Raw genomic sequence first — 12,451 nt, 5'->3', positions numbered from 1 at the left:
TGACACCCTTTTTTTCCCTTTAGGATATTTCAAATCACTCTCTAAATTTTTTTATTAAGTAATAACAAAACAAACAAACAAACAAAAAGACCAAAAAAAAAAAAGACCCAAAAAAAAAAAACAACAAACCACAAACCTAAAACCAGTAATGATAGTAACAGTAGTTTGAAAACTATAGCAATCAAAAATAAGAAAAAAAAAAAAGCAACCCCAAGAAAAGTCTCATTGTATGTCTTTTCAAGAACTCCTAATTCTAAGGTTCTGTATTACAGCAACTCCAGCCAAAATTAATTGTGCAGGGTGAGGGAGGGATTGTTTTGAGTGGGGGAAAAAAAAAACATCCAGACCAAAAAAAAAAAAAAAAGGCAAAAAAAAAAAAGCAAAATGCATCTTTTTGTTTACAACTGAAAAAGGGTCCTTGACGAGTGTTTTTTTTTTTATTTTTTTATTCTATTATTATTATTATTATTTTTGGTGTTGTAATTGTTTAGACTGCTGTGTACGGTTTGCTGTTTGTTGAACCAACAGTGTGAAAACCTGCCAGCATGGATTGATATTCCGCATGACACTTTTCCACCAGAGTGGACCTTTTGCAGTTTCTAAGTTTCTTGATGTAATAAATCACCGAGTGTATAAGAAGAACCTGCTTGCTAGAAAGAGATAAGAGCTAATCCTTAATGATTAAGCATCCTACTTAAATGTCAAGCCTAGTCGGATCATGATTACATTTTTTTAAGTAACTTTTTTATTTAAGAAACGTTAGCTTCACTTTTTTTTCTGTTTTTTTTTTTTAAGTTTATTCCAACAGCCATTTTATTTTATTTAACCTCCTATAAATTGCCTGTTCAAAGTCCTACTTTCTGACATTCACAAAAGTGTAAATGTTATTGGCAGCTATGTCTCGACGGAAAGCTCATACACTGTCATAGATGGCACGCTATTAAAATGTAGAGCAATTCTTTCTCAATGCCTTTCACTCTACAAAAGCCCATCAAGCAAGATTGTGATCTGGCATTGAAAAGTGGCACTTAAAAATAATTAAAATGCAGCTATCTGCACATACCTAGTGATACAGATTTACACAGACATGTCTTACTATTATTTTTCTTTATTAATATATTAGGAGCAATTGTATTTTTCTCTATCATGATCGTGACTACCTTGCTCGCTTTGGGTTTGATCCAGTTCTCACTAAAGTCAAGGGGAATCTTACTATTGACGTTGAGTGGGAGCAGAATCAGAGCCAATGCCTCCAAAAGCAAAACATGAAACCAGAAGCCCCATCCTGTGCCAATTGAAGGAAGAAGAAAACACCCATTGCTTTCAACAGGAGCAGGATTGGGCCCAAAAGAACAGGCTTGTTTTTAATTTCCTTTCTTCATTTTTTAGGTCATTTTACTCCCTGTCCCAAACGCACCCCACCGCCCCCCACCCCTCACCTTCCCTACTTCTCCCTCCCCTTTTTTATTTAATTTGCAATGATCTTCTTCATTTTTTAGGGCAGCAGCTGAATGGGCTACATTTAGGAAAATAAAAAGTATACACATATTAAAAAAAAAAAACAGGAACTGTTGGATTACACCTTTGACATATCAGCAAATATCAATCAAGCTGAAGACTTCAGACTTATTCTCTCTTTGATTGTTTAGACTGTAACATTTCTTCAAGAAAAGTATCACATCTGCTGACTTCGAAGGACATGCGCTTGAAAGCAAACAAACAAACACATAAGTAAAATCAGAACAGGAACAAGATCAACTAGGATTTCTGAAGAGACACTGATATCACCACAGCGGCTTTTCTTCAAACAGGAGATGCAAACCTGGATACTGACAAAGGAGTGCCTGTTTGCCACCAAGGATGCGGTTACCATGCGTGACCCATGGTAACAGTCACTGAGCATCTTTATCTGTCATTCCTTAGCTATATAGGGACCAAAGGACAAAACTTTTTACCGCAGACTTGTAGCTGTATGTAAAATATGGAAGTTCTTTCCTTTTCTCTGAGCTGTTCCTAAAACAGTTTTTGAGAGCAATTATATGAAATATGTAAAAACTAAAAAAAAAAAAAAAAAAAAAAAAAAAAAAAAAATCATTAAAAAAATAATACTGCTTAAATGCTTTTAAAATGGCAAGGTAATAGTTCTTTGATACTTTGGGAGGTTCTTTGGTTATACATTAATTAGAGTCTATGAAGCTTTCGTATGGTTTTCTGTATAATACGTAAGGATTGTGCTGTTAAAGGCAGGTAAGACGGATATCTATGAAAAGCAAAAAAAAAAGTTAATAAATAAATACATAAATAAATACATAAAAAGGCATAGAAAAGAGAAAGGAAAGATGGTTGATATTAAATGGAAAACAAGAAAGGTTTGTAAATGCTTCTAACTCTTCCCATTTAAAATCCTAATAGTTGTACAGAATTAAAAAAAAAAAAAGTTTAAAATACCTATATAATAGAAAAAAAAATTAGACAACATAAAAAATAAAAAACACACAAAAAAAATCACAAAAAAGCCAAAAAAGTAAAAAAAAAAACTACATAGAAGTTAGCGTTAATGCTAAAAACAAAGATGTTGTAGAACTGTAATTTTTTTGTAGAGTTTAGATTGAGCATAAATTCCTACTCTGCCAATTGCTGTTGGATGCTGTTATTTATTAAGGAGAAAAAGGAGATAAATGGCTACTTTGGCAGCTTTTTTAACTGCAAGCATTCCAGCTATTAAGAAAAAAAAATAAAAGAAACAAAACTTGATTCTGTAGACAATGCAAATGGGAAACAGCTGTCTTTTTATCAGACGTTCGTTCTAACTTGAACAACGAAACACAGCTAAACGCTTCATGTCTTCATGATCTGCTATCCGCAAATTTCCCATCATCTTATGCTTCAGTAGCTTCCATATTTGCTCTAGAAACCTTCAGGGCAAGGGTTAGCCTAGTACCTTAATCTTAAAAAAAAAAAATAAAAAAAAAATTAAAAAATATAAAAAACTTAAAAAAAAAAACTACACACACAAAAAAAACCACAAAAACCAAAAAAAAAAAAAAAACCAAGAAACATACAATCTCTTTGAAGAACTTCTGAAACTGTTTACAAGGAATTTTGAAAAACAGGGGGATGTTTAAAAAAAAAAAAAAAAGATGCTGGCTCTGTTTCTCTGTAAATAAATTTGCATATTTTGTAGGACTTTTAATTGTAATGATAGAGAAAAAAAAAACAAGGAAAACTATTTAATGAAAGCACGATATTTATCTTTGGTAAATGACTTTAGACCAGTTTAAAAAAAAAATAAGACATTGCTTTAAAAAATCTGACTCAGATAAAGAAAAAAAACCAATTAATTATTTAAGAACACATATATTTTAAAGTATATCATATTTATTATAATTTATTTTCACAGTCTTAAAACTTGATTTACATCATTCTCACACTTGTTTGCATCAACTGAGTAGTGTGATAATTGCTTCTGATTATTTATTGTGGTTTTACTCTGTTTTAATGTTCTTGTTTGGTTTTCTTAGTATTTTTTATCTTGATCTCAAAGTTTTTTTCCTTTCTGTTTTGTTTTTATTTATTTACTTTATTTTATTTTCATTTAGTTTACTCTTAATTCCCTACTGGGCCTCATCTTGCAGTCCTTACTCTGTCAGAACTCCCATGGGGATGTAACGGGTATTTTGCCTGAGTAAGGACAGACAGACTGAGCCCACAGCTAGGAATTACAGACGTGTAACGCAGATGCAGTTCCATACAACTGCTCTTTCACTCTCAATTCCCTAAAACTCCTTGTAATCTTCTGTAATTATTGAATGACGCTTTCCAGCTTAGCCCTAAATAAAGCACAGTTTAAAAAAAAAAAAAAGCCATGTTCTTTGCTTTTTGATGGTTTTCCTTAATGTGTTTGCCTTGAGAACAAAATGAATCCATTTCAACTCTTTCATTAATATACATTGTTTGAGTATGAGAACAAATCCCTTTGTTATATAAAACATATCTCAATGGATTGAATTAATGACACTGTTTCATTTAATGTCTGCTTGATATTCCATTGTGGTTTACCTTAAACCTAGTAGGTTAGAAGATCAAATAATGGTACACACAAATTAGAGTCACTGTAGCTGCCATTTGAAGCCTGTTGTTTGATTTCATACTCATGGTTTTTTCATGCTGATAAGTATAAAGGCCAAAGCTCAGGCCATTGTTCCCTTTGCTGCTTTGGGGAAACCTTCTGAAATTCAGCAGTCTCCAGAGATGCAGGATGCAGTTCATTTTTTTTTTCCTGAACATCCCTCACATCCTACCTTTTGAATGTTCATGGTTTTTTTTTCCCTTGAAAATGATTGTACCAGATCAGCTGAGCTGAGGCTGGGGCTGAACTGAATAGAGTGGCAAATGAATGGCAAAGAAGTGAATGGAGGTAAGTCCATGCTTGGAATGCAGGCAAACCTGCTTCTTGCCCACTTCACTCTCTTGGGTGCCTCTGTACAACAGGTATGAGATTCCGGTTGAGGAAGGCCAGTCAATGAAGGATATAGATGACAGTCCGCCTACACCAGAGATGTATCTTAGGCCAGAAAGGGCTACACCATGAATCACAACCTTTCTAACACAGGAAAGAAAAGAAAGGTAATACTTGTAGGTGGCTTCATCGAGGAGAAAAGAGAGTCCAATATACTGAGCAGACTGTCCCTGTAAGGAAATGTGGCACCTCCCTGGAGCCCAGGTTAAGGACATCACTTCTTAGATCTGCACAGCCCTTAGACCACTATCTGTTACTGATCTCCACGTAGGTGAAGAGGAAACAGTGAGCTTTTGTTTCCTAACTCCAAGTGCAGTCAAAAGAGACTTCAGGATGTGGGATGTTCAGTGAGGGAATCTGGGGCACATGGTATTTTTCATCCCTCCTTCCAGTTACAGGCAGACACTAGAGAGAGCAGACAGATCTAGTCTATGAATACATGGCTCTGTGCCTGGTGTCAACACAGCTTTGGTTTTTTTGAAAATGGCATAGCCAACACAGCCAGGGTTGCTGGTGTCAAAGGAGAGTCATCTTTCTCAAAGTGGGTAGAGGGTCTTTGCTCAAGAGCTTGAGGGGCTCATTAATGAGTTTAAACTAAATGTGAAGGAGGGTCTAGGTTGGAAGGGACCTCCAAAAGTCATTTAGTCCAACCCCTAGTAAAGATCAGGGTTGCCTGTGACAACCTGGTTGACACACCAGGGTTAAAAGGAGATGGATGTTAGTGAGGACAGATGTTAGTAAGTAGTTGTCTTGAGGCATGAGTAGGACACTTCAGTGCAGACAAAGTCTTACAGAAGTTGGTGTTCCTCTAAGAAAGTAAGACAGCCAATAGCTCATCTGAAGTGCCTCTGTATGAATGCATACGATATGGGCAACAAATAAGAGCAGCTGGGTGATACCATGTTTGCTAGAGAGCTACAAGCTGATTGCCAGTACAGAAATTTGGTAGGATGAATTCCATGACAGGAGTGTAGCTGTTGGTGGCCACAAGGTGTTCATAAGGGGCAGGCAAGCAAGGAGGAGCATGTGTCAAGAAATGGATAGAGTGTGAGGAGCTGTCCTTTAAGAATAGCCATGAGCAGGTTGAGACTTCATGGGTAAGAATTAGAAACTGAGGCCACAAAGCAAACCTTGTGATTGCTGTCTACTACAGGCTGCCCAATCATGTGCAGCCTGACAATGAAGCATTATTACTCCAGCTAGAGAAGGCTTCGCTCTCATAGTCTCTTGTCCTACTGGGAGAATTCAACCACACCAACAACTGCGGAAAAGTAGTGCAGCAACCTGTAGGAAATCAAGGAGACTCCTGGAGTGGGACATAAGCCAATAATGTGCTCTCACAGCCTAGAAGGCAAATTGCATTGTAGGGTACACCAGAAGAAGCATGACCAACAGGTCAAGGAAGGTAATTCTACCACTCCACTCTGAGACCTCACCTGGAGTACTGCATTCAGCTTCGGGGCTTTCAGTACAAGGACATGGACCTGATGGAGAGGGTCCAGATGAGAGCTAAAAAAAATTATCAGAGGGCCGGAACATGTCTGCTACAAGGACAACTGGTGTTGTTCAGCCTGGAGAACAGAAGGCTGAAGTCTTATTGCAGTCATTCAATGTTTAAAAGGAGCCTATAAAAAAATATAGGGTTGATCTTTTTAGAAACATGTGATGGTTTTAAGCCAAAAGAGGGGATATTCAGACTAGGTACATGGAGTCATTTTCTTAACTGGAAGGGAGGGAGTAAACTCTCTCAGGCTGCACAGACAGGCAAAGTAGAAGCCACTGGAAATAGTCAAGGTCAGATTTCATGAGGTTCTGAGAAACCTGATTTAGATGTCCCTGTTCACTGCCTGGATGGAGAGAGTTTGTCTAGATAACCCTTAAGTGTCCCCTCCAGACTGAAGCATTTTCTGTTTCTATGACTCTACGAAATCAGGAGCCTTTGCAATCTCTTCCTGATTCTTACAGACACATCTGCATTTGGACAAGTTGCACCAGCTAAATCCACTTCTAAATGAGACTAATGGTGCTTGTCCACAATTTGAACTCCACAGATGGAAGTTCTATTAGTAGAAACTCTTGTTACTACTATTACAAGTTACTAATATCTGTCCAGGAATATAGAAATAAAAGTAAATCAGGTGATGAATACAAGGTGGGAATATGGGCAGTAGTTTCTTTTCCTCTGAAAGTAAAGACAAATGTAGAAGTGCACGTACACCACCCGCACCTGCCTTTCATCAGAAAGGTGCTCTGTAATCAGCTAAGAGATCTAAAGGTACAGGAACTGGTCACAGATGTCACTAGGTCAGAAAATGAGGATTAAGTATCCAGTAAGAAGATGTTTCAGCTGCAAAGGCCTTTTAGCTTTCTGCCATGAGATGTTGGAATGAGAATAACTGAGATACACCCTATGACCAAGGCCAGTTCGAGAATTAAGGGTGGATAACCCTTCAAAGAAGGAAAACCCCACATCAGGTAGAGAAGGCTGAGTTTCCCACAATGGCACAGCAAAGGAATCAGTAAAAGGTTCTACTTGATTCACTTCCCATTTCTCAGTCTGCCTTTCCCACTCACCTTTGTGACACACAAGACCCCCTCCCTATCTCAAGGCAGATGTTATATGCCTACAGAGGATTTGAGGCTGTGGATTATGTCCTGACATACGTGGAAGGACACAGCCATATGATTCACGTAGGATGGACTGCACCCTGGGGCACCCAACCTGGGACACCTCTGATCACTAATATGTATTTGGAAGCTTTTGGCTGGTGATTGTGAGACAACATTTCAGAGTCTTGTTTCAGGTACCCTCCAACACATAGCAGATAAAATATACAGTGTTGTGGAGCAAGCAGTTCCCAACTGGAGGCCAGATAATGCCATTAAAGCCACCTCCAGTGCCCAGATTTGTACACATAAAAATATATGGCTTTGCATAGATGCAGGGACAGCAAGTGGAACAAGAGGGAACATGCACAGTCCTCTCACTTTTCTTCCAGAACTTTTCCATGCATTTTACAACAAACTCACAGCAGTCAAACCTCCAACTTCTGTCTCCAGAAAGGAGAGAGGCACCACAATGCCGTCAGCCCACTAGAGGTTCATTTACATTGGTGTGTCTGAACTAAGTGATCTTTAATCATCACACTCAACTCTTTGGTTATGATAGAGACACAGACTAGGAGGAGCTGAAGAACAAATGTAGGTATAATCTTATGGTTGATTTAAACACACTCCTCATGGCAGTGTAAACACATTGGCCCTGTTTTAGTATTTAACTGCTTGTCATATGGAGACTCTATCCTTCTTGCTAAAGGAATGTCACCCTTTTACACTGTAGGTGCTGTAAAGCAAAACAAATAAAGCTTTGCAGTGTGGGGCTGTTTTGACACAGGGGTGTACTCCTGCATGTGGCAAGCAGCCACAGAAATGCCCCAGTCTGAAGCAATGGAAATGAAGTGAAAGACCAAGTCATCCTGAAAGCCTATAGCTGACAGCCCATCTGGACCAAGATACAGCAGATCAGGAACATTCCATTACAGAGGTTCAAAAGCAACTGTATGTTTGATGCTGAGTCCTTACTTGTAACTCCTAAATCACATTACATGAAAGGCCCTGAGCAACCTGATCTAGTTAAAGATGTCTCTGCTTAGTGTAGGGGAGTTGGACAAGATGACCTTCAAGGGTCCCTTCCAACCCAGTGCAATCTATGAGTCTGTGCTCCTTGGCACTAGTGTGATTATAGTAAACTACAATCTCATACCCATGAATAGCTAGGGGCAACCTCTGGTACAAGTACGAGACATGGTTTGCAGTCATTCCTTCTGGAATCCCATGGAGACATCTGCGATGGTTTGGGAGTTATCCGCCCCTCCCTCAACAATGAATTCACCCAGACTAGAATCAGCCATCTGGAAGTTAAGGAATGAAGCTATACTTACAGCTTAGCACAATCACACAAGCAGATATTTACACTATATTAGAAATATTTACAGCTATATACAGAAATATACAGATTAGAAGCAATACAGAAACACAATCTCTATCCCAGAAATCAGACTACCCAGGAGGGGCTTCCAACCACCCTTCCACCTTCTTTCCACCTCTCTACCTTATCCCAGAGTCTGCCTTACCTGCAAGGGGAACTGGAAAGATCAGCAAGGGGAGTTGGAAGCAGAACGATTAGTTGGGTTACACAGATCCAGGCAGAGCAGCAGAAGTTCAGGGAGAAAACACAAACACTGAACTCCAACAGATAGAGACTGTCTTATCTGTTTGTGTCCTTGTTTTTATACATCTCAGTGAACCTATGAGTGAAGTAGACATCACTATTGTTTTATTTTCACAGCCTATAAGCTATTTTTTCTCATTAAAATATCTCAATTAGCCTCAAACCAGCACAACACCTCAACCACCAAATCACATTTTTGTGTCTGTAAGACATCTGCAAATCCCTTCCTGGAATCACTTTTCCATATCATCACTTCTGACTTCTTTACACACATAAAAGGAAACAATTCCTCTCTCCATTTCCACCCCACCCTCTTTCCAGACAGTTGCCCATTAGACGGCCCTCTTTTATTAAGAGATGATTTAAGAGATGATCTGGGCTCTGGATGAGGCTACAGAACAATGTCCGTTTTCCCTTCATGTGAGTAACATTTGGAAATGTCATTGCAAAGCAAGGTGAGGACTTTTCCACCTTGAATATTCCAGTTTCCGATAGTACATTTTCCCTGGTTCTGAAAAAACCTTGGCAGTACCAGCCCCATGTATTTGGGATGCATGTGAGGTGCTTGTGGTACCAAGAAGAACTTACACACCACAGGGGTTCGGCAGATGGGAAGACACATATTAACTGGTGTTTCAATCCAGTGTGCAAACACTACCAAGCAGCTTGCAGAATTGAATGCACACCATCACTTGGGAAAGTAAGCAGCTGATACCTAAGAAGGTATCAAATGTCTTTTGAAACTATCTGATTTGTCCTATCACTGCAGAGACAATGAAATAGAAATAAGCCAGCTGTGTGTAAAAATACCTTTTATAATAACACTACTGTCCTATGATGAAATCAGCCCCCAAAATAGGTTTCAATCTCATAGCTGCCCTCTCACTACACTAAGCATTCACAGCAGAGCAACGACATCTTCCCAGAAAATTCAGAAGGTACCAAAGCAAGCCCTTGTACTCCATTTGTTAATTGAATGAGGACACCCTAGTGTCTGAAGCAGTGAGCGGGGATATCTTCAACTAGACTTTGTTGCTCAGAGCCCTGTCCCTTTGTACATTTGCACTTGCCACAGGTAATTTTGAAGCCTTTGTTGGTGCCTAACCAGCATCCCCTCACTGATGCTGAGGAACTTGTATAGTACTGTTACTGGTAAAATGACAGTAGGTTCTGCCGGCAAGAAACATCTTGGTACAAGCTTCTTCTCAACATGGCATTCATAAACCATCTTGATAGGTCTTGATCTGATAAGTTCTGAATTTGTTATGTATTACCTCAAGTGGGCACAAACTGGGGAAGAAGCTTCCTTGCCCACATACAGGTAAGCATTCCCTTCTCCTGTGTGCAGCAGTCTCATGATGTGCAGTGCATTCACATGAGATACAAGGAACAAAGGTTTGGATTCTTCCTCTGTTCAGCTGGAAGCTGAGATTTGTCCAGTAACACAGAATAGGGCCTTAATTATACAACTGTAGAGCAGTCTAAGGAGGTATTCACAACTCCTCTTATTGTTCTACCTTGTTTTGTGTAAAAGGTGGAAATAGACACAGAAACAATGAGTGAATGACTCCACAACATCTCCTAGGAGACCCAAGCTCCTAACACTCCTCCCATGAACGTGATGCACATTGTGGAGCACACGTAATGTCTCACCATGAGAAAAAGTCACAAGCTGCTTGCTCGGTACACCATAATCACCAAATCACAGAAAACATCTGCTTGGAAGAGACCTCAAAGATCATCCAGTTCAATCCTCGACCTAACACTGAGGAGTCAACACTAAACCACGTGCTTAAGCACCAGGTCCACACACAGCTTAAACACCTCCAGGGACTGTGACTCCACTACTTCCCTGGGCAGAGCATTCTGCTACTCATGGCACTCTCTTGCCTAAATGGATTGCAACTACTGATTTCAGCCCTTAGAAAGAAGTGATATAACCATGCAAGTCTGCAGGCAGCTAGTGAGTGGGTGGGTCTGCTTTGCCCATTGGAAAGCCACAGCACTTAAAAAATGGGTTACCCTCCTCTTCAGAGAGACAAAGGACTTAATCTTCTCACCTTCTGAGGCAGATCAGAGCACACATTTTACTGTTCTCCTTACACAGCACAGATAATTCAATTGTCTCATTCAGTGCTGTGAATCCTTCCAGAGAGCAATGCACCCACAAATTAGGCACCATGACTGTGATGCCTTTTTTGTGATTTCATCCTCTGGAGGGTGAGGGAGACAATTCCACTTCAATGAGCTACAGAACAGACACCAAAACTAGGAACAGTTGTCAGAAGGCACATTGCACACAGATTCTCCTACCAACACGCACAAGGGAAGATTACCTCCTTTCAGCTAGAACAAAAGCTATTAAGTGAGAGAATGGTCCTAGCAATATTGCTGAACCATCTGTCATCAAGTGCTAGACATTAGAAATACCTTTTTTAAGCCAAGCCAATATAAGAACACAGTCACTGTTACAATTGCATGTAAGTATGGACAGAAAGTGTCAGCCCAATTTTCCCTTGTTTTGACTCCTTCCTCTCAGTGTGTTCTGTTGCTGCTGCTTTCTGCAGCTGCTTCAGAGCATGCCAGAGCACATGAGCTTTGCATAGCATACATCAAACTAATGCTTTGCACCACATTTCACACAACTGCACATGAATTTGCTCTAGGGAACCAGCCTGGTTTGCTTTGAGGGCAGGTAAGCAGAAAAGTGATGGTAAAGAGATATCTGTCCCTCTAAACCCAGCTTTATCAGTCTCAAGGGACACTTATCCAGAACATCTACGCTAGCATTCCATAGCCAAATGGGGTCTAGGTCCCTGTGCATACCTCCACTAACTGATAAGAAGAGCAGATATAAAGTTTAGAATATGAGAAGAAATATGCAAATGGACACTAGTGACCTGAGAAAAATTGGCTGGCTGGCCAGTTATTAACCTACTCTGCCCAGTATGAGAACCTGAGAACTCACTCAGGAGATGTTTTGGTGAGTGAATATCAAAATTCCTCCTCTGATGACTGAGTTGCACAAAGCAGTCCAAGCCTAAACAGAATAAAGAGCTAGAGATCTGCTTGGCTATGCAGATCAAGTTTTGCAGTTCAAACAGGGGTTGTCTTCGATCTGGCTTATTTATATCTTTCAGTTTCTGGACTAAAGGCCTGATCATAAAGCTTTACTAAGTAAATATTTTCTCTCCTTGACTATCAAGTCAGTGTTGAGAGAGAGATGAGTTTGGGTGAACTGCTGAACATTTAAGGCGCTTTGTTTTCACAGAGGTATAGGAATCCATGTAAAGCCATACACTTGCCTGAAGGACTTACAGTCCAGATCCACTCTGAGCAAGGTCTGAGTTCTTCTTTCCATGAAGGGGCTGATACCACCAAATGTCAATTTTTAAGAAGGGCTTTAATCTCTCTGATTTTAAAAAACACTGCCTCCCACTAAATGCAAATGATGAAGAAAAGTGGGCAGAGGTGTAGCTGAAGTGAGAGGACCTTGCTTTGCCCCTACACCAAATCACTAGTGATAGGTATTTGTTACCCAGCTGCTTAGAATGCCATTCTACATAAACTTTTTTGAGGGTTCTATAAAAGAGGAGTCTGTATCACAAAATCACAGAATCATAGAATTGTTTTGATTGGAAAACGCCTCAAAATATCATCAAGCCCAACCTTCAATTCAACACTATCATGGCCATTAAACT

The 12,451-nt window shown here is 39.6% G+C and overlaps 1 protein-coding gene across 11 annotated transcripts in view; it reads left to right on the top strand.

Annotated features, from left to right (window-relative positions):
• CELF4 (CUGBP Elav-like family member 4) overlaps positions 1-3,004 on the top strand; it is an 869,014-nt gene extending 866,010 nt beyond the window's left edge. For 9 of the 11 annotated variants that reach the window (XR_010301404.1, XM_064140834.1, XM_064140830.1 and 6 more), the window contains one exon: positions 1,500-3,004. The gene's annotated coding sequence lies outside the window, so the exon portion shown is untranslated. The remainder of the gene's footprint in view (positions 1-1,499) is intronic. The other 2 variants (XR_010301405.1, XM_064140827.1) reach the window with 1 other exon arrangement.
• The last annotated feature ends 9,447 nt before the right edge of the window (positions 3,005-12,451 follow it).

Source organism: Pogoniulus pusillus, chromosome Z (assembly GCF_015220805.1).
Source record: "Pogoniulus pusillus isolate bPogPus1 chromosome Z, bPogPus1.pri, whole genome shotgun sequence".
Taxonomy (NCBI): domain Eukaryota; kingdom Metazoa; phylum Chordata; class Aves; order Piciformes; family Lybiidae; genus Pogoniulus; species Pogoniulus pusillus.
This window is presented reverse-complemented; position numbering and strand designations above follow the sequence as displayed.